The sequence below is a fragment of the Mytilus californianus genome, unplaced genomic scaffold (assembly GCF_021869535.1).
Source record: "Mytilus californianus isolate M0D057914Y unplaced genomic scaffold, xbMytCali1.0.p SCAF_7, whole genome shotgun sequence".
NCBI lineage: Eukaryota > Metazoa > Mollusca > Bivalvia > Mytilida > Mytilidae > Mytilus > Mytilus californianus.
The window spans coordinates 3,221,617-3,245,082 of record NW_026262723.1 but is presented as its reverse complement, the minus strand read 5'-3'; the positions used below and the strand labels follow the sequence as shown (position 1 = coordinate 3,245,082).

The window sequence follows — 23,466 nt, the reverse complement described above, 5'->3', positions numbered from 1 at the left end:
TAAACTTCAATGAGCTATAAGATGGAAACTGCACAGAAGATATGATTAGTATTTTAATGGATAACCTTACCGATATAATGAACAAATTTATTCCAAAAAGTAAATCGTATAGTAGGAAAAAGGAGAAAAACTTCACTTTTTAATGAATCATTAAGATGTATCAAGAGTAAGCAGAGAACCCGTTACTGAGAAACTAGGGCTAATACACGATACAGAGAAGAGTGCAAAGCTTGAAATCAAGTAAAAACATTCACTAGAAACGAAAAGAAGCGTCAAGAAAAACAGATAGCTGAAAGTGCCCAAAATAACTGTAAAACTCTTTGAAGCTACTAGAAACGATAGCTTATATCTGTTTCATATGTACGTTGAATATATAAACTATTGTACATAAAATGGTCAATATTGGATTTCGTACTTATAGTTAAGACACGTATGATAAATGCATATATGCCTGAATACGCACACAGTAGATGACATTGTGAAAAAAAATATTTCCAATTATATAATAAATAATTTATTAGATTTCAAACTTGTGGCTGCTAACCATCCGGAATATAAAAAAAAATCGTATGTGCAAGGTTGAACGAACACGCTACGGCAATTCTTTACAATTCTGATCTTACAGGCTGAACAATGACTTGTCACATAACCTGAACACTTCATGTAGACTTCCAGCAGACCAGTCTTTGCCCTTTATTCTAGATGATGCACAATGACATATATCAGGAAACAGAAAATGTCTTATTCGCTTTATTTTGTTTGTTCCGTAAGCATTCTTTAGGCAAGCAAGCAACACAATCATTTTGAATTTACATCATTGGTAATTTATTCGTACACTGTAACTGTTTGTTATTTGTGTATGTGGATACACTAAACAAGTTTAGCCAAAGGCAGAAGAACCTTGACGATCAACCTCGTAGTAACAAAAATATAAAGTGTGATCTTTGTTACTGCCAGTGTCATATGGATGATCTCCATGGCAACTGTCTTTGTTGCTATCCTTTTCGTCATTAAAATGAAAATATTCTTCACGAACTACCATGCCATAGACTTGCTGACATCCGCTGGTGTATCTCATTAAATAGAATGGTTTATCTATAGGCAGAAAAATCTTTTTGGCGATATGCCCATCACTTCTGTAAAAAATATCAAATCAAAACAATTTAATATTTATCATCGTATTTACTTATATTTCGAAAACTTGCCATTATGGAATATATCTTGAAAAAAATCAAAATACCACAATGACATACATGCATTCATTCTGTCAATGATTAAAGAACAAACAAAAAAGACAATGAGATAGAAATCACTAAACACATGGCTTAAAATGTAAAACGGAACACTATTTAGAAATGTTGTCACGCCAGTCTATAATATTCAAATTGACAATTCGAGGTTAATTCTGATATGATTAAAGTTTACAAAACGTGAAAATTACAATTTCTGAAACAATGTGCGATTGCGATCCTAGTAATTGAACATCTTTATCCTTTCCACAAAGGGTTCTTCGCAGTATCATATAAATTAACGTTTTTGTTATTTTTGTGATTTTTATAAAATAAACGACATATTTTTTCAAAAGTATTTATTATTCTATTCTTATTTTCTTAATCTTTATTAGTGCTTCCGTTTCGTTTTGATTACTAATATGATACAAAATGCAACCTAACTGGGAATAGTCTCCGTTCTGAGGGTTAGGAATAAGGGACTGTGAAAAGAAAATTACAACATACAATAGTAAAACTGATAAATATGCATAAGACTAAGGAGTTATTTTCGAATTTCCTTGATTAGACTGACAAGAGGTACTGTTAATTCTAACTTAATATTGTTACTCTCTCTCTAATAAATTAAATCATTTCTGTCAGGAACTAGTAAATTGGTACTCGTGACTTCATAGTCAGCGAAAGTACACAGCGAGATTAACCAATTAATTAATGCTTCAAATTCACCATGTTCTGCGAGGGTTTCACTTATAATGTTTACATAATGTTTGTGTTGTTTTGTTTTATAAAGCGCCGTTATTAACCCATTCTTTCTAAATAGAATAATGTGATATTTTACAAATCACCTTTAACAAATACATATCTCTCAAACGGCGCATATCTGTTTTATTTCCATGTTTGCTCGACAAAACCCATTACGTTTGCGCGAAATCTATCTGTTCAAAATGTACTTCGTTTGCTCAGAATAATCATTTTTTCTATCAATAAAATAATTAAAACATCGTAGAATTTTGTATGATTAAAAAAAGTCTGAAATAAGGTAAAATATTGTAGATATAAAAGATTAAAAAATGAAATTAAATGACAACTTGAACATGTTGAAGGTGAAAATCGACATTTAAGATGGTGTTTACTATCTAACGAAATTCCTGTCAAAATTCAAATTCGAGCAAATGTAGGTCGCCCCTAATAGTTACATATCGGTCATCATCGAGTAAATGCACCCGTGAATAGAGCTATCGTTTTTGCATATTATGTGAGTAAAACAGTCTATTTCTATTATGCCTACATACTTTGATCTGCCTACCAAATACAGGTAAAATATGTTGGCATTTAAGGAAAAATGTCTGATTAGAATAAAGTGTGGTCAAAACAAACAGTTATCATAATTAGTTCAGGTCAGCTTAGTATGTTGCTCATACTGTCAGACCTTCCTTGTATAAGTTTGTCTCCAATTCCTGAATGGTTTCCAATTTCATAACTCAATTAAGCCAATGGAATCTTAAACTAACCAATAAGCAACAAATCAGAACTAAATGTTAACAGTTGTTTAGCATGTTTAGTAATGATTTGCAGATGGTGTGAACTAATAGCTTCACATCGCAAAGCGAGGTAAAAAGACAAAAAATGTGAAAATGTGAAAAATTAAATACACCTCACAACACTTCCTGCTAACTGATACCCCTAACAATTACAAACAAAACCAATTAAACAAAACAAAACAAAATTTAAATAAAACAACAAAAATATAAAGAAATACATATTAGAGATTTCCAATAAAATGACTTTACTCGACATAACCGACCTAACTCAACGTATTTCGTCCTATTGCATTGAAGCATGACGGAGGGGAGCATACACTGCATGCATTGTTTGCTCTTTGACCACGCATTTTTTGCTGATATAGACTTAATGTAAAAATCAACCCAACTACTTTTTTTAATCTTTATATATTTTGTTATTAAATTTTGAATGATTTTATTGACAGAAATATGTTAAGGGAATAAGTAAGTTAGCAACTTGTAATCAAATACACCCATCGTTTCTTGTCATTTCACTTGACCCATATTTCAGTTCTTCTCAAAATATGAATTTTAAAAACTTCCAAGTAAATATTTAGCATGACAATATTAAAATAATGAAATCCGAAGCGAGAAGGATATTCCTTTTTTTGTTTTTATAAGTTTTAACGTTTAAAAAGTAGATCCAAACACACCCGAATGTAAAAGGTGTACGCGACTAACTTTTAAAAACAATTATTTTTCTATAATTTAATTCAAGATAATTTGACGTGGGCAGAAATTCATATCATTGATACATTTATCAAAGAGTACTTTTTCGTCTTTAACTATAATAATGCATGGGACGAGGTTTTTGTCCATGTATACTTTAACGTGCATTCGCGGATACATGGGTAGAGGGCGTACTCCCCCCTTTCGATCGCCAAATAAATTTTAAAATCTCACGCTTTTCACGTTATCTATACACATTTTTAGTATAAAATCGTCCATTTTTTTTTTGCATCGCTCAGCTCGGCAGTATAAATTCAATTATCGGGAACTACGCCCTCTTTCAAATATCTTGGATCCGGCTATAATCATAAATTGTATAGCACCAAAAAAAAAAATAAATGATTGTCGTTTGACTTTGATAAATACGTTTTAAAAACAACAATGTTTGAACATTAGACATCTCACATGAGATTTCAAAGTTTTAGACTACATACTGAATTGAATTTTTCCTGGATTTCAATCTAATTAAAATTAAATCTCCGCACTTGCTCCTCGTTGTTTATATGTCGCGCGACATATAAACAACGAGGAGCAAGTGCGGAGATTTAATTTTAATTAGATTGCCTGATTTAGAGCTCACTTAACACGAAAATGTGATACTGACATGTAATCTAATGGACACATATTCTTGTTTCTGATGTTTCTTTTAATATAAATATTTATTTATTTAGTTATATATAATTCCACTTACAAATCATCATGTATCTTTTGCCGATAAATTATCATTACATTTTATAGAAACTACATATTATTTGCTATACAGTTATGTCGTACAGACACTCTGTGCTTTTGACATGACAAAAGGTCTTGACTGTTTATGTTCTTTTTATACCTAATTTGTGATGTGTACAAAAAAGAAGATGTAGTATGATTGCCAATGAGAAAACTCTTCACAAGAGACCAAATGACACAGAAATTAACAACTATAGTCCACCGTACGGCCTTCAGCAATTAGCAAAGCCCATACCGCATAGTCAGCTATAAGAGGCCACAAAATGACAAATGTAAAACAACTAAAACGATAAAATTAACGGCCTAATTAATGTACAAAAAAATGAACGAAAGCACAGCAACAAATGATAACCACTGAATTACAGGCTCCTGACTTGGGACAGGCACACCCATGCTTACTGTGGCGGGGTTAAACATGTTAGCGGGCCCACTTACTTGGGACAGTGGTGTAACAGTACGAAATAATTGATTAATATTCTAGACTGGATAATTATTCTGTATTTATTAGTTGTAGTTGTTTTAATATAGTGTTCAGTAACTGTGAATACTCTAAGTTCGGTTCATGGAGTTTATTTGGAAATACTAGTAATTGCTGTTTTTGTGCTTCGTTTTAGTCGGACGAGTTAACCCCTTTCTTACTGTTTTAATTGTGAGTAGACATGATCATTTGATTAACATCTATGATCTCTATTGGCTTTAACTTGGACATTTATAAAAACTATGTAGCAAAGAGATGCATGCGTAAAATAAGTTCTCGACATAAATTGGCTAAACTATCAGAATTTAGCCACAAGCTATAATACTTACGACGAAGAAACCTCAAGCTATAATACATTCGACGAAGATTTAGCCTCAAGCTATAATACTTATGATGATGATGATAATGATGTATGTCTTATATCCAGCGACAAATATTACATATATATATCAAGGATGATGAAATAATGATGATAAATGAATGTACCTTTTTGTACATTACCAACACTTAGAGTCGCATGTTTATATGCTAGGTAACAAGATAGCGTACCCGATACAAAGACACATTTGTCTTTCTTCGATTAAACCAGTACATGCTCTTACTCGTGAATGCATTATGCTTGGTTAAGAAGCCGAAATATTTAGTCGTAAAATCATTTGATCCGGGGGTCCAACAAAATAATTGAACCCGTAATCGAGGCTAGCCTGCTACATGTACCAGTCAATCCCATATTTAATAAAAAAAATCTGTTTATATATTTTATGTTTTATGTGCATATATTATTATTCTAGCAACACTTGTTTTGATTTGATAACACTTTTTTTTTGCATAATTTATTTGATTTTTCTCCTTGTTTCTTTGTATCAAAAAGCACAGCTTCAATTATCCTTGTGACTTGCTATTGTATTAATATCCAGTAGGCATGCAATTATCATTCTAAATAGTATTAAAAAAAAATTAAAAGTAAAGATTACCCCGTTTTGATCCAGACTTCCTTACCAATACATGTAGCATCTAAGATACATACACTGACAAAATATTGTACCCGCATTCAAATTACAATCACCCTGTCTTGTCTGTCCATCTGCCAGTCTGTCCGTTCAACAAATATTTTCAATTTTCTCTTCAAAAGCATTAGTATGCTTAGCATGCATTCTTTTTTCGATTTATTCCTCACACTCCGACATGTATATACCTGGATCCGTATGGAGCGTCAAACTATCAAACAGAGTCCAACTGGTTTGAATAACGACTACAGTGGCTCGTGCTGTCGTCAACAATAAGCAAAAACTCATACCGTATTATCAGATACTAGTATATAAGGCATTGACTTTGAAAAATGTAAACAGTTCAAACGAAAATGAACAACCGTACGGCCTTCATCAATGAGAAAAATCCATACCGTATAGTCGACTGTAAAAGGGGCCAACTTAAAAAAATATGAAACAACTCAATTGAGAAAACTACCAGCCTGATTTAAAACAAAACAATTTACAAAAAAACAAATATAACAGATATGAACCAACGACGACAAGTGAACCATAGGCTCCTGACATGGGACAGGCAGCCGCGCATAAAGAATGTGACCGGGTTAAACATTTTTGTGAATGTTCAACCCCCCTCCCCCTAAGCCTGGGACAGTGGTGCAGCAGCACGACATAATAACAACCTGGAAAAACCTTCCTTCAGAGAGCTTGGTTCACACAAATATATACATATTTAAAGTACTTATGAATATATAATGTGTTTTCAGCCGTGTATCACCTTCACTGGTGATCCTATGCATGGATATGTCGCAGAGTTTAACTATTATATAAATATATACATCTAAGGCCAGACAAAAATTGAAACTCGAAATTTTTGCTTTACTCAATCAATATGTGATAGTTTTAGAATCCACTTCTAATTGGATTAGTAAGAGTTGTCTTAATCCAAAAAAATCCTCAATATCAAGCCTTACTAATTAAAAGTACATTTTAAACAGAAAATCATTGTAAAGACTGAAGTGGCATTTTAGTTGTCTTAAAAATGTCACAAGTATGTAAATTGGCATTCATATCCACTTTTAATCAGAGATACTTGGGAACAGGACATTTTTTTTAGCCAATTACTATGAACTATAAATTGATAGTTTACTATCCACAGCGGTCAATGTTTATATGCAGATTAGTCATCAATTGCTAATCAAGTACACCTTCCAAATTACAATCTCTACAACAAATTGTTGTAGACATTTATTTACATAAATCATTAGTAATTACAAAATTCTTTTTTTAATGTTAGTTGACTTTCATTTGAAAGAAAAGTGTATGTCAACTATTAACATTTGAAGAAGTACAAGACCTGTATTGATTTTTTTTTAATTACACCTTATATAAGAATGCCGGATTTTGATTGGTTGTTAGCCAGTGTATTTTTCGCATATTCTAACATTTTTTCCTCATTTCAAACGAATTTGCTTGTTTTTCACCACTGCCGGTGAATTTGCCTCAAATTCCCCTCTCTGCCGTGGTATTTGCCATTTTGGATATTCCTTTTTTACCCTCGCGAGCAAGTTCCCGCCAAACTTATTCGGAACCTTTCTCACTTTATCCCGACAACATGGTTAAACACTCTTGATTGAGTCAAACCGAAAACTGTCAGAAATATACATATAAAGAGGGGATTAAAAATGTCTATACAAATGAACGATTTAATGATGGTATAACAATGACGTTTACACATATAGATACAAAAAGACAGCACTAACGCGTATAAGTACATGTATAATTCTCGCGGTACTACGATTTCCCTTCACATGTACAGACAGTTTCAATCAAAATCTATTCGGTGTAATTAAACAGATATATCATGTTATGGAGTGGTATTTTAAAAAAATACCAGTCTTGGGACCAAATTTCCCTCGCCTAGCGGCTTGGGAAATTTTACCGTCCCTTGACTGGTATTTTTCGCAAATACCCCTCCATAACATGATATATCTGTTCAAAATATACACATCCCTTTGTCGTACGTTTTCCCTGGGGAAAAATCGGAGATTGTAAATAAGCAAGATTAACTGCAGAAGAAGAGAACGTTTGAAATGATGCTTAATAAAGTATGATGCAGTCCGATTTATCAACTTTAACAGAGACAAATCTGACTAACAATTTAAATTCGATATTTCTTAAATTGCTAGAAAAATCTCTGTCTAATAATAAATACCCACGGAAATTAAATATTATAAACCATTAAAAGACGAAAGGAAAAAGGGACACCAATCTGATAACGACAAATATTAAATAATAAAAGGTTCATTTGCAAAGTTTATCGAAAAGCTAAGTCATGGTCAAAACCATGAAAGACAGCTCAAATTAATCGTTACTATGATAGGTAAAGATACGTGTATATACGTGGTCTTATGACAGTGAAGTTTTGGCGGGAATCTTAATTATCACGTGATATATAAAAATCATGATTTCTTTCGTTTTTCATCATCTTAGAAATAATTGATATTGATAAAATTTATCATGAATGGGTTTAATAGTTTAGGAATACTTAGTTGAAACTTGAGTGACGCATTTAACAAAATTAATATGTTAGCAATAACCGGTCCCGTTACGTGCGTACGTCGAGTTAGGTACGTATGTCATTTTATTGGAAATCTCTAGTATCTCATAACAGAACATTGTATGTTTTTGCATGTTTCAAATAATCTTTTGATTTATCTTACTCTTGTAATCCTTTACAATGTACCTGCAGCAGAAATAGATATCTGTATCAGAACCATATGATCCGTATAGTAAAGTACCACTAACTGCGTTACCGTTACCGCCATTTTCATCATCCCAGTGAATGTAGCCTTCATCAAAACCTTTAAATATAAATAATTATAATGTATATGCATTATTTTATTTAACAATATTTGTGTTTCAGACAAATAATATATGATGGCTACTTGCCCTCAGGCAAAGTTGAGTAAAACAAAATTAATATCGAACACTGTACAATGCCAATTTCGAACTTTTGCCTCTAATTCGAATGTTCAAGATGAAGCCACTGTGGAACACAGTTTAACATTGAACCCTACGAGAAAGATATAAAAAAAAGCTAAGAAAACATCTTGTTGTGGAAAAACCAATATACGAACTGAGTTAAAAAAACAATATATAACATACTAACACAAATTAAACAATTACTATCCACACTGATCTGTTTCTATACAATATAGAGCTCTAAATCGTCCCAAGACCACAAAGAATGAGACTACATTCAATAGAAACAGAAAAGATCTAGAACTGCCTGTTAACTTAAACATCTGATATGCAATAGCAGTTACACTCATAAAATTGATTTAACCAGACTAACACGATGGGTATCACTAACGGAGCAGTCACAGCGTGTCCTTCTTGTGATCTTTGTTCAGGAAATATCCGGTTTTTGGAGGAGTTGGTGTTGCTCAATCTTAAGTTTCTGTGTAATATGTTGGTATTGTTGCTACCGTTACTATATTTTTACAGTTTTTTTTACATTTATGATTTTGTATTGTCCCCTTGATGCTTTCTCTTTCTTTTCATACAATTGCCATTGCTTTCATTTTTTAACCAGTACTGCAATGTATTGTGATCGTCTAACAGATGGAGAAAAGAAGGCGAATTCAAAGGATATTAACCTAACTAAACATGCATGATGTACGCATACTTTATACCCATTGTGCTGCTGTTATGGTTTACATTAATTAAGAGCTTAGTATATGTTACTTATTGTATTGTGTATTATATTATCGATTGACGTTGGTGCCATTAATCAGTAAATGTGTGAAAAATAATAGAAACATAAGACTTTACAGAGTAAAAACAATACCCATCATAATATTATATGGAACAAATTTTATTGTTTTATTGACCGTTATGGTACCTTATTACTGCACTGGCTCAAGGTTATGGTAATACGAATTCAGAACAGAAAGTAAACATGAAATCGAAAAGCCTTAAAATCAATTAACATAATTGTATGTGTTTAGTCTTCTTGAGACTGTGTTATTGTCCGGCACATCATGACAATAAGATCCATAAATAAGCTTTAAAGGTCCCGAACGCTTTCTTCCATTAAAAATCCTGGACAGGTTTTGAAAAATATCCGGAAATTTTAATTTCAAAACTCGATAAAACCAGTACTATATAAAAGTGTATTCAATGTGAAATATCAGAAAAATATGCATCGTTTGTCTTAACAGCTGTGTATCAATTAAACTAGTAAGTTGGGAAGACAAAAATTAAACTTAGATACATACTTAATATGATATAAGAGTGTTTGGATATGGGGGTGTAGGAGGTTGGGGGAGAGGGTCCCTCATATCATCATTCTTCAACGACCATTTTTCTCTATCTTTAATTGTTTTGTTCATTAATATTATTCTATTTTCTTTTTTTTTATGTTTTAGCACCCCATTAATTCTCTCTATTTTGTAAACCGCGTCATCCCTCATATAAGATTAAATCAATTTTATTTCATATGTATTTTCTCCCAAAAAACCTTTTCAGCACTAAAACAATCTGGAAGATTCACGCACGAAACAACACATACACTACCAGACACTTTAAATATTGTGATTTATAGACAAAATATGCTGTAAAACTAAGATTGTCTACTGTGAAGACGGATCACTGGAGATTTCTGCTATTCAGATTATGGGAAATTGTTAATTGATCGCGCGATTAACATCGTGCAATAAAGGATTCAGCACTAACAATACCCCCCCAAAAAAAAGTCTACAATTTAATTTTCTATTATGAGGTCCTTGGTACATTCCAAGGAAATTGGGGTCAATGTTACTTTCTATAGTTTATCCTTGTCTTGTTATCGCTACTCCTCAAAAACAGAAACAGTTAACGATAAACGTATATTTTTTAGTAAATCTTTCAGTAAACAGCAGGTAGTGGTTTTTTTGCACTAAATTCTGGTTCAAGTACCTAGTAATCATATAATTTTGGACAGCATCACCATATAAATTATGATGTGCTCTCACGTTTGTAATTAGTTGTACAGACACAGCCAAACTTCCAACCAAATCTGTGTATCTATGGAAGAATTTTGTATAGATTTTAAGTAAGTTGTATAGTAACGAAATTATGGACATGAGAATTTACCAGTAATACATAGAATACGTTCATTGAAATCCAAAACGTCACTACAGACACGGACATAGCAAACGAGTTCAAATATATAAACGCGGTGAGATGGTGCCAAAGTAATATCACCGTTAAAAAAAAACAATAGGGAACCAAAATTCGTCTATGTTGTTGTTAATTTTTTATGTAGAGTTTCCCGCATAAAAAATAAGAAATATTTAAATCCAGCTAAAGACAGTTATTGCTTTCATATTTGATTCACCAAACAAGGTAACGGTAAATGTTATTGAACTTAACGATTGATTGGAATGTATATACGTCTTTACTGAGTTTTTACCAAAAACTGTGATTCATTACAGTACAGGAACTAGTCATTTGATAAAAGGGAGCAGTTGGTGCCCATTTAAATACCTTAAACCTTTTGTTAACTTAATCATTTCCTCACAACTCGGGTAAGTATAGTAAGTATACATTTTTTGTATCTAGTATATTTACCTTTCACATTAGAGAGAGGCGTCTTTATATGAGTTGCAGCAAATAAACTTGCATTCTGGGTTTTTAAACGACCATTTGAAAACATGGAAAAAACTTTTGTTTGATAAGATTGTATAGAGTTGAAAAATCAAAACTGTCAACCGAATTTAAACGACCAGAAAAAGCATGTAATTTATCCAATGATTTGTTTACACTCTACAAATAGTCAATTCCACTATTTGCATATGTTTTATTACAAAAGTTAATAATAAGTTCGTTTACAGTAGTTAAGGAACTTGTTAAAAGAGCTGAAAGAATAGTTGCAGAACACTTATTAGAGGCCGACATGAAACGATGTTTTACCGGTCTTTTTTGTAGTTTCAGTAATCAATACATAGTTGGGACCTTCAATTGATCAGAAGAGATTGAGATGTGTTAATGATACGATTGTTTAGTATATGACTTTCTATGGAGCGTAAGGACCTGAATGCAGAAGAATTTATATTTTAATTCTTCGTGCTCTAAAGAACTTTCGTGTAGCATTTACGTCATACCACCACCACATTGTTTGCTGCTTTGTCGGCCGGTGCGACTACAAAACGCTTATAGATATAAGGAGATGTAGTATGAGTGCCAATGAGACAACTCTACATCCAAGTCACAATTTGTAAAAGTAAACCATTATAAGTCAAAGTACGGCCTTCAACACGGAGCCTTGGCTCGCATCGAACAGCCAGCTATAAAGGGTCCCAACAAAATGGCTAGTGTAAAACCATTCAACGGTCTAATCTATATAAAAAACGAGAAACGAAAAACACTTATAAACCACATCAACAAACGACAACCACTGAACATCAGGTTCCTGACTTAGTACAGGTGCAAACAAATGCAGCGGGTTTAAACGTTTTACATTCTGTTCATGTTCATGTTTTGTTTGGTGTCGTTTCATTAAAGTTTACCACACACCACTTTAATAAATGCAAGAATGTTTCATCTGTTCTCACCATATTACGTACCGGTAGGACATGACCCATACTTCAGAATTCAGTAATTTCCAGCGGGCCAATTCCTGTGGAATACACCTGTATTTCCGGACGTCTGTGTGCAGAAGTAAATTTTGGAATTTTGTTTATCATGTGTATCACCTAAAATATACCATTAAATATTCATATATTACAGTTAATAATTAATATAATTTAATGCAAACAAAATGGTTATAACCACTAAATGGTATATATTATCGTGAAGTAGTTTTACTTTTGAGTCTTTATTTTAGCTCGTCTGGCCATCACTTGGCATTCGTTGTCTGTTAACTTTTACAAAACATATTTTCCTCTGAAACTGCTGGCCCAAATTAAACCAAAATTAGACATCACTATCCTGTGTGGTATATAGTTTAAAACAGGTCTCTGATCATCCCTATGACCTACCACCAAGATCACGTAGGCAAAAACTATAACATAGGGGTATACTGCAACTATAATCCATAATTTGAAAACCATTATACATGTACAAAGGGAAAATCTGACACAAGCAAACAGGTTCAGAATGTAAAGTAATACTATCTTTTTCGACCAACATTGTCAGATAACACTGTATAAGTGTCATTTCCTTTCAATGGCGATTTTTACAACAACAAAAATGTATTATTTGCCAATTGTTTAGAAAACTATTATGCAAATACATCCAATATGATCCGAAAGACGATTTCTACAAATGATTCAATGGCCGAAAAAGTCTGTAGACTACTTATATGAGTTTTGCTCTTAAATAATTATGTTTATACTCTTTTTATGTGTTGGGCCAACATTAAAATCATAACATGTATAAAGAGACTTTGTAAACAAAAAACAATTATCTGCAGGAAAAGATCTACAAGTTGGTCAATAAAGTCGAAATTCTCAGTAAACTTCATTCAAGGGTTATTGCCATTGAATGATATTTTTGCCCATTTCTGTGGTATGGACAAAAACTTTAAATAATAGAACTGATATACGAGATAAACAACAAAGATATTTTGTCAAGAATTATTTTCTACAACTGATAAGGAGACCAATAAATAAAGGCAATAGTAGTATACCGCTGCTCAATAGTCATAAATCGATTTAACTGAAACAAATCCGGGTCACAAACCAAAACTGAGGGAAACACATCAACTATAAGACGGGAAAAAAACGCAACACTGAACTGCTACAAACACCAACATACATATAAACGGACTATGTGATAACAACTGCCATATTCCTGACTTAGTAAAGGACATTTTAAGAAAAAATGGTAGGCTGAACCTGGTTTTATGGCTAGCCAAACCTCCCGCTTATATGGCAATGTTAAAAGTACGGCTAAAATGACAACATTACGTGACAGGAATACAATATAAATAAATGCAAGAACACTCAGGACAGAGAAATACATGAATACATAAATAATCTTTTAAATAAACACATATTAGCTATATATACATAAAGATGGAAAACAATAAAATAACACGTTACAATAATATGTATATCAAGTATATATATGTATTAAAAGTTTACAACATGAATATTCACATTTCACAAATTTTACTTTTATTTAATAAAATAACAGTCGCTAACTCCGTTTCAGTAAATAATATAAATTGTTTTATTTTTATAACATCAATAAATGCAACTTATTTCATATATTTCTTTCAGTTATGTTTTCTAATTTTAAGTTTTAAACCATTTTCCTTGTTAATGCATTCCGTTTCAGGTTGATTTTAATTATAAAAAGTAATGTTTTAATGTGCAAATAATAATTACATTTGAACTACAGTTTGCAGTACCCATTCAATAAACTAACTTCTATTCAATTTATTTGGTTGGCATTTGAGGGATAGATATTGTATAAAACTATAAGATGCCCGCGAAATCGCGGTACAATTGGGCAAGTGTTGAAAAGTGTCGGGTGCCTGTGTTTACACATAAAAAGGGGGGAGGATCACTTTACGTTCAACGCCCATTTCATTTTTGGACATTTCTGCACCTGAGTAAAAAGGGTGGATGTCGTTTAATTTATGATGAACTTACAATACAATACAGGGTCCTTATAGGCCTAACTGTCCTATTTTCTATCATTTTTTCTTACTTTCACTTGGATTTCGAAGGCAGTACGTCGACTGAGCATGCGCGAAAGCGTATAAGACACGGATCGATAACGGTCTCCGAAATTGGATATTTTCTCAAAATTTGGCGTTTGTCTGTGGGAAAAAGATTGTTTCAAAGACAAATTTAGGAAGTACAAAACACTACATTTATACTTATTGCTTAGTCTTTAGTTTTCTATGTTGTGTCATCTGTACTATTATTTGTCTGTTTGTCTTTTCATTTTAGGCCATGGCGTTGTCAGTTTGTTTTCGATCTATGAGTTTAACTGTCCCTCTGGTATCTTTCGTCCCTTTTTTATATGTCATGTCACAAATATTTCCGACTTTGTATGGTTTCAGATGAGTTGCGGCTCAATGAAATCGATCTCCTCCTTTAGTAGTATAGATATAGGCGTTCCAGGAAGACACCACATATTTAGGATTACAGATGTATCATCGTGGATATCAGCAAACTAAATTTAATTTCATCTTATTATTTGAAGAAAAGACACAAATCTTTTTCTATTTCATAAAAATATGTATATTGGGCTCACCCTCTTCAGCGGTTTTACATATTTTACAAAATGTATAAAAATGGCATGAACATTAAATAATACAGACCCTTATACTTTGAATAAGTCTTAAATTCCTAATCAGAATGCCTTCAAAATATACAAAAGCTTGTTAGGCACTATAGTGTATCTCGAGGTTTTCACGCGTTGTTTTACGACCACTTACATTTTATCTCCCCATGTTTCATAGGAAATGTAAAGGAAGCAATAAATGCTAACCTGAAAACAAAAATTTCAAATATTTAATTAAAGACTTGTATTTAAGACTGATATGTTAAACCTATTTAGAAATATAAGGATTGATACAGAAGAGTTTTCAATTACTTTGCCAAATTTAAGAAACGTTTAAAAACTGAGACGAAAACATTTTAACACATTCTATCTTTTTGAAATATTGTTTTTTTAAGCTTACCAGCTAAATGATGACCTACAGACCATGAATTGTCATTTGAATCGTCTTCGTTGTCATAAAATCTCCACCCTGTTTCAAACCATTTATTGGAATGTGGACATCCTGATGCTGGTTGGTACAATGAAAATGTCCCCGTCGGCCACATTAACGGCACGCTTAATACGTGTGTAATTTCTGAAAAGAAATAAAATTCTGCACAAATCCGTTTACTGGATCCGCCAATTACAGTTGGATGCCCGCAAATCTTTAAACACAATAATGTTGTCTCATAGCTTGCATGTTTTATTCGAATTGTTATCACACTTGCCGCATTTTTTGTGACGGTCTATGGTAGAAGAGTGTATTTTACCCTATAGATGTCTTTTTGTTAGCTTTGCCATTATGTTGTTGTCTCATTGACTTATAACCCACATCTTCTTATATTTATAACTGCTTTGATGTACCAATTCCCGCTATGACAAACCCAACGTCCTCTAAAAATGACATCAACCCCCCTAAGAAAAAAAAACAAAAACAAAACGTTCACTTGAATCATTGATTGTTCTGACAATGGGTAATATGATTATATTAATATGCATATTTAGGTTGAGAACAATAAATTCAGTAAGTAGGTTTTTCGAAGCTTACGATTGTTTTACCGTTTCGCCCTAATTCTATAATCTGTAAAAAAAAATTTAAAAAGTACTTGAGGCGCCACATGGAACTTGTTTTTGAAAATTACCTAGTATATATCGTTATTCAATAGCATGTATCGTTAGAGAGTTGAGAGGCTCTGGCTTCTGTAACTCCTAGTTTTCCCGATTAAAAGGTTTTGTTAAAGTGAGTGTACAATAAGACGAACAATATTCTATCTACCTGACGGTGTTGACATTATGCGATAGGAAGACGGATATTCATTCATAGCTTTAAGCAGATTTTGCTTTATAACTGAAATATTTCTATTCATCATAGTGGGACAAATGCTATCCCAATGCTGTATGTTGTCATTTATCCAGAAATCGTCGTTTAAGAATCTTGCAATGGACACTAAATGGAACTCAAGGGGTTCAGATATACCCATTCTTCCAACATTCAACTGTTTAGGTTGGTTTCCGGTTGTTAATGTTTTCAAATCAGATGTCGCTAAGTTGGACGCGTTGAAATAAGCCATAGTTCCGTCATCTTTTACAATTACAACTTTCCATATAGGTGGATCCGTATATTTCTGAATTAAAAATTATTTTTTTTATATCGGAAGGTTATTATTACCAATGGCTGAATGAGATAACCATCCTACAAAAAAAGAGTGACACCGAGTAAACAGATACAGGTCATCATCGTTTGTAAATACAATATAAGGATCATTGGATTTATATTGTGTGAAATGCTATTCAATAATTTTAAATATAAGGTTAGTTATTATATATAAAAAGTAAAATAACAAAAATACCGAACTCCAATGAAAATTCAAAAACGGAAAATCCCTTATCAAACGGCTAAATCAAAAGCTCAAACACATCAAACGAATGGAAAACAACTGTCATATTCCTGACTTGGTACTTGGTACAGGCATTTCCTTTTGTAGAAAATGGTAGATTAAACCTGGTTTAATAGCTAGCTAAATCTCTCACTAGTATGACAGTCGAATAAAATTCCATTGTATTGACAACAATGTGTGAACAAAACAAACAGACACAATAGGTCAAAATGTCAAAAATAGAGGTACAGCAGTCAACATTGTGTTATAATCTTATTCACTATAAAAACAAACAAATATGTCAACAAAGAAAAACAAAATGGCATATAGACAAAGCACATAAGCAAAAATGAAAGACAGGAATACAAATAAATGACCATAGCACAATAACACAATGGCGGGATGTATAAGTACCGAGCCACGCCAAAATATATATTTCAGTTAGATAAGTCCAGAGAGAGAGAGAGAGAGAGAGAGAGAGAGAGAGAGAGAGAGAGAGAGAGAGAGAGAGCTAATGTGCAGTAGTACCAGTATTTTTTCAGATCGCGACGAAGAGAGAAGAAAAATATACATATCTAGCAGGAATATACATATTATACATACATAATCTAGTCCAATACACTCAAAAACTCAAATATTTAACATTTTTATCGATTTAAGAGTGTATATTGGAATTATTACAATATAAATTGTATTTGAACTGTTAGCGAAATCAATCCGCCATCTTGTTTTTCCAAAACATTTATTTACTATAATTACACGAGGTCATGAATAAATAATTATGGCACATTAAACCACTCTAGCTGGCCAACCATTCCCATTATATATCACTTTGTACAGATCCAACACCAATTAACACCTGGTCAATGTCCAACTCTAAATTTGAAAAATTCCTGAACAAGATATTTCACCGTTGAAAAAGAAATAATATGGTGGTGTAAAAGCGGAGAAAAAAATAACAGATCGATTTAATTGGCTATAATCAACTTTGAAACAAAAACATTCGGAACTAGGACTGAGTAGGAACTATATTGATATATGTTTGGTTAGGCGCTTGTGACCTTACATCATACAACAAGAAATATATATCAATCAACACACACAGTGACGAAACAATAAACCACCTAGTAGAATATTACAATGAAATAATTGAATTAACACAACAATATGACAACTGTAAAATAACCATCCTAGAAACACCTGTCTATTCCATCTACCACTTGTTATCGTAAACACAAATCACTAGGGTCCTTGTTCACAAAGCATCCCCGGGGGCCTCGGTGGCCGAGTGGTCTAAGTAGTTACTACTGTAATCACTAGCCAGTCAACACTGAGGTTGTGAGTTCGAACCCCGCTCGTGCGGGTGCACTCGACTCCAATCTTAATTGACTAGGATTGTCAGTTTTCCTATCGAAGGTTGGTGGTTTTCTCCGGGCACTCCGGCTTCCTCCACCAATAAAAACTGACCGCCACGAAATAGCCCAAAAGCGGTGCTTAAAGGTGGCGTTAAAATACCAAAAATCAAATCAAATCACAAAGCATCCGTAAAGTTATTATATATTTAAAAAGAATTTTACATAATTCCATAAAATGGGAAAGTTCTTACGGCCATAAATTGTTGTTGAAGACAAGGTTGATGCATTGTTCCAAATTTTACATGTTTTATGTACAATTTTGAATTGTTCACATCCCATACAAAATTTTATAGATTTTTACCTCATTTCATGATGATGCAATTATCAATATTGAATTTGCATGCTTAGGGCAATTTCTTTGTAACTATGCTAAAGCACAGATCATCCAACTTTTGTAGAATTTTTCCGACTTCAATAAAACAGAAACTATTTTTTTCAGTAAAATACAGTTACAAAAAGTTTTGTTGAAACTCAATGTTGTATTTATTTCTCTCGTAATTTTCAAAACAAACAATTTTTTTTCTCACTTCCCTACTTTTATACAATATTTTTTTTTTTCTAGAAACTTGTAATAAAACAATCTTTCTTAAAAAAAAAAAACATGCCCCAATGCACAAAAGATGAATGGTCGGTTCCTTACCCAGCAAACACACAACATTTTAAAAACATTTTTTAAATGTCATATGGACGTCTCTCACAAAATATTTCAAAAAGATATCATTTAAACATTAAAAAAATGTTTATTTTATTGTTTTTGAAATGTTTTATTTCTAACATTTAAGTAAAATGTTTTTACAACATTAACAAAATATTATTTGCTAATATCTTTTATTCATGTTCTCAAACATTGTTCTAAAATATCCCGTAGATATTTTATAATATAAAAAAATAATATTTTCTTCAATTGGTATTTTATATTTTAACAACATTTAAAGTAAATATTTTCCAAATATCCAAAAAACATTCTGCAAAAAAATGTTTTACAGAAAATATAGTTTCGCTATTTGCATAAAATGTTTTATAACGTAAAATTAAAATGTTTTACATAAAACATCTGAAAAATATCAGCTAAATGTTTTCTATAAAATATTCTGACATACACATTACTTAATAATCTTACTGATATTTTATTCAACATTTTACGGATATAAAAATAACATTTTATTTAAACTTTATTCAAAACCCCACAAACAACGTTTTGTGGAATTAGCTCGTTTTTTTTCAGGATAAGATGTAGTACTACATTTCATCAATATCATGACAAGCAAGATACTATGGTTGAAATCCTTAATTGATATCTTGAAGATCCTTGAAGTCAGATTTTATTCCTTCTTATATTAAAATTCACAAGAGTCAACATTAAATTAAGCAATAATGTATTAATAAACAATCACCTTTCTTTAATGTTTATTCATTTTGTTCGTGTATATTTTAGAAATTAAGAAATGAAAACTGTAACTGTACTAAGTTCAATTTTCGTATCGTTTATATGCCTTACGGAAAACCGACCTTTTCCGGAATCGACTTTTGTTTTATCACCGGAAATGATTTTGAAATTTGAATTTCGAAACGAAGACAGGATATCAACAAAGAGAGCCAAGAAAATTGTTTGTTACGCGATATATACTCACTTGGTAAGAATGATTAATCTGTTAAGATGAAACTTGTGCATTCATTGTGTGTGTTCAATCATAATCGGAACCAAATTACATCTGTTTCTGGAGGTGCGGATCAAGGTTTTGAAAAAAGGGGGCCCTGCCCAAGGCAAGCAAACGTTTGGAGTGATACTTGTAAATAGTCTATACATTTATCTTATAAGTAGCTCCATCAAGCATCTACGTACAGCAATTATGAATTTGTTCATTGATATAAAAAAATTATAAAGATATGTGGTTTGTGTGTTTGATTGCCAATACACCTTATCGCTATTTGTCCGCCATTATTGGCCATGGACATCACAAAAGTTCCCGTAAAATGTTGACGTCATATTAGAAAATATTTGACACCACAATTGAAAGTAATGCACCTTATTGCTATTTGTCCACCATTACTGGACATCACACAACTGTCACAAGTTCCCTTAAAATTTTGACGTCATCATAAAAAATTTCTGATGCCACAATGGAAAAGTGATTGTTGTTTGACGTCAAAAGTTCAAGCAGGATAGATTCTCGGGTCAAGCAGGAATAGTGATAAGGTGTATTATTGTATGACGTATGCTGACGTAAAAAGTTCAAGCGGGACAGATTTCCAAATACTGAAATAGCGATAAGGTGTATATTAGACAGTTATCCACCAGAATTTAAATGACTTGGATAAAAGAAATTATAGGTCACTGTACGGCTTTCAAAACTGAGAAAACCAATGCCATATAGTCCACTTTGAAGCCTTGACAAACAAATGTTAAATTTTTCTCAACACAATTGAAACAAAACAACTAACTGCCTACATTAAATACACATTATGAAAAAGAAATTTGACAGACTTAAACCAACAACAACTATTGCAATAAGCATGACTCAATACCTTGTTTCCGAGGCACACAAACAAGTTACAATAACACTAATATAAGCACCATTTGAATATGGAGATTTTTTTTTTCTAGTAAAATCAGTGTATATATGTATTTGCAAAACAGTAAATTAAATTTCCCTTAACAGCTTAATGAACATTACAAAGACTATGTAAGACTTCAGTACAAGCAAGATAATATAAATTGTTGCTTAAAATTATATTTATTGCTTCATACACACAATGTACATACAATGTATCATTTATTTTTTAACAGGAGCTAAAAGAAAAGCCACAAAGGACAAGTTCAATATGCAGGTTTACAATTTGGAAGTGGCGCAGGTTCTTTGGAATGTCTACAACCTTTCAGTAGAATTTTTTTTTGAAGTAAGATTTTTATACAGAATTACTGTTATTCCATATTTAATTTCAAATATTTAGCATAAACAATGCATTACATTCAAGATTAAGGGCATACAATACAGAAAAGATATCTGGATATTTGAATAAATTATTTTTTTTGTGACAAAATAGAAACAAGTTGTTTATTTAAATCAATCTTTTAGTCCAACAGTGTGCTTTCATAAACAACATATTTGCTTTCCTTTGAAGTATTTCAAATACATATAAACAACTCATTTAATGACATCTGTGTGTTTCTCAGAGGTTAAGTTATATTATTATCATCATTGCGAAAACAATGCGTAACACTTCGATAAGTTATTATGTGCTTATAGTATACTTCTAGGACTGTATCATATGCCCTTAGATACAAATGACAAGTTATAAACTATGTCACTCTACAGAGTTTATCACTCAAAACATGCAAAAGGACAATAAGATGTTTAATGACATTATGTAGCAGGGCTTTTAAAGGCCCCTACATTATATACAATGCATTTAATGAAAACTAAAAAAAACAAGAAACACAACAGCCTGATTTATACAAAACAACAAAAGAAAAAAATTATGATAGACAACAATCAACGAGTATAATGAAATAAGACTCTTGACTGGACACATATCTAGTCTAAAGTTCTTTATGTGTTTTTTTTTAATAACTAAATGAAGTTCAGCGTGGCATATTGCTCTCTCTAAACACGGTCAGCCATTTATCGTCCCCTTCCGACAGACTATCATCGTTATTTGTTTCAAAACTTTAAAGGGGAGGGGATGTATATCCTTCAGGCAACGTGAATCGTTCTATAATAAAGGAATGTGCAAGAAGTTTATATATGAATGTAAGATTAATTTTTTTTTCAGAAGCATGGCACAGCAAGAAAAAGATATAAGACACTACAAGACATTCTAAGTGATTTTGAATAAGACAATTGATTGACTTTTTCAATGTATTCTTAAATAAATCAAATAGTTGATGTAAAATGGTGTTTTGTTCTCATCTCTTCAGCCAATTATCAATGATTATTGACTTAAGATGTAACCCTATTAGAAGTGTAGCGTTTTAGTTTAGAAAGAGAAGTTGTATTGAAATTTTGGACACAAGTTTTAGTCAATGTAACTTGAACTTAAAAATGTGTATAATGTTTGCATAATGTCCAATGGCATATATGTCATGCATGTTCAGGTTGACATATGCATGATGTGTATAAGATAAGTAATAAAAGTTGAGAGTGAAAAACTAAACATTATACCATTGTGGTTGGAATAATGGGCTTTCTTGCACTGTCTGTCGTCTGTTCACCTATATTTGTCGGATTTTGTCCAACAAATATTTTCATCACTGTTTTTCCCAAAACTGCTGATAAAGATGAGTTCATATTTAATGAGCTGCTTGATAGTGATGAACTGTGATGTGTGAACATTTTTGTATCTGGCACCTGTTTCCTGTTTGCTTATACATTGTATTTCAAAATGTTGAATGTTCTCACATTTTTCATTACTTTAATTAGTAATGCTGATGAACAGAATGACTTCATATTTGGTAAGTGGCTTGACCATGATGAGTTGTGTCTGCCATTTTGGATGTGTCAAAATTTGTAGATACTTCTTGTTTTTAGAGACTTTGAATTGTGAATTCCATATGCTTAGCAAAACAACTGATTTATTCTTGTTTGTATATAGAATTAATCACTGTGTATAAATTAATTTAACTAATGATTTGCTATTTAAAAAAGCAGGAAACTCAATCAAAAGTACAGAAATTTTTATATTGATATGATCTTGATATCAACCAAAAACATCTTCTTAAAACATTTTGAAAACATTTTTTAGGCACAGTCTCACTTGCAAGAAAACATCCAAAAAACATTTTTATAACATTATTTGATGTTCATGATGTTTTTCAAACGTTCAGAAAATATTTCTAGAAAATATTTTTTAAAAGATTATCAAAATGTTTTATACGCCATTGTTTTTCACATTATCATGATATTTCTTTACAACATTTTAATTATATTATGCAAATATTTTAGAAAATATATTAGAAAACGTTTTAGCGATATATATTCTACCATACATTTAATGTTTTTCTCACGTTTTTATGTGATATTTTCATGACATTAGACACAACATTTTAAAAACATTTTAAAGATGTTGTTGTGTTTGCTGGGTAGTATAGTTTTATCATAGTCAGATAACTTAAAAAACTTTTAAAAAACTTATTTGTTATCTTAATTCAGCAAAGCTGTATACTAGTATCTTATATCCATATTACAGTTATTGA

The 23,466-nt window shown here is 31.9% G+C and overlaps 1 long non-coding RNA gene and 1 pseudogene across 1 annotated transcript; one reads left to right on the top strand and one right to left on the bottom strand.

Moving 5' to 3' along the window:
- Positions 1-771: 771 nt before the first annotated feature.
- The window catches only part of LOC127708398 (uncharacterized), a 36,282-nt pseudogene continuing 13,587 nt past the window's right edge, over positions 772-23,466 (bottom strand).
- LOC127708399 (uncharacterized) lies at positions 19,371-22,166 on the top strand. The gene is made up of 3 exons (XR_007985267.1): positions 19,371-19,906; positions 21,061-21,170; positions 22,047-22,166. It is a non-coding gene; the product is annotated as an uncharacterized LOC127708399 (long non-coding RNA).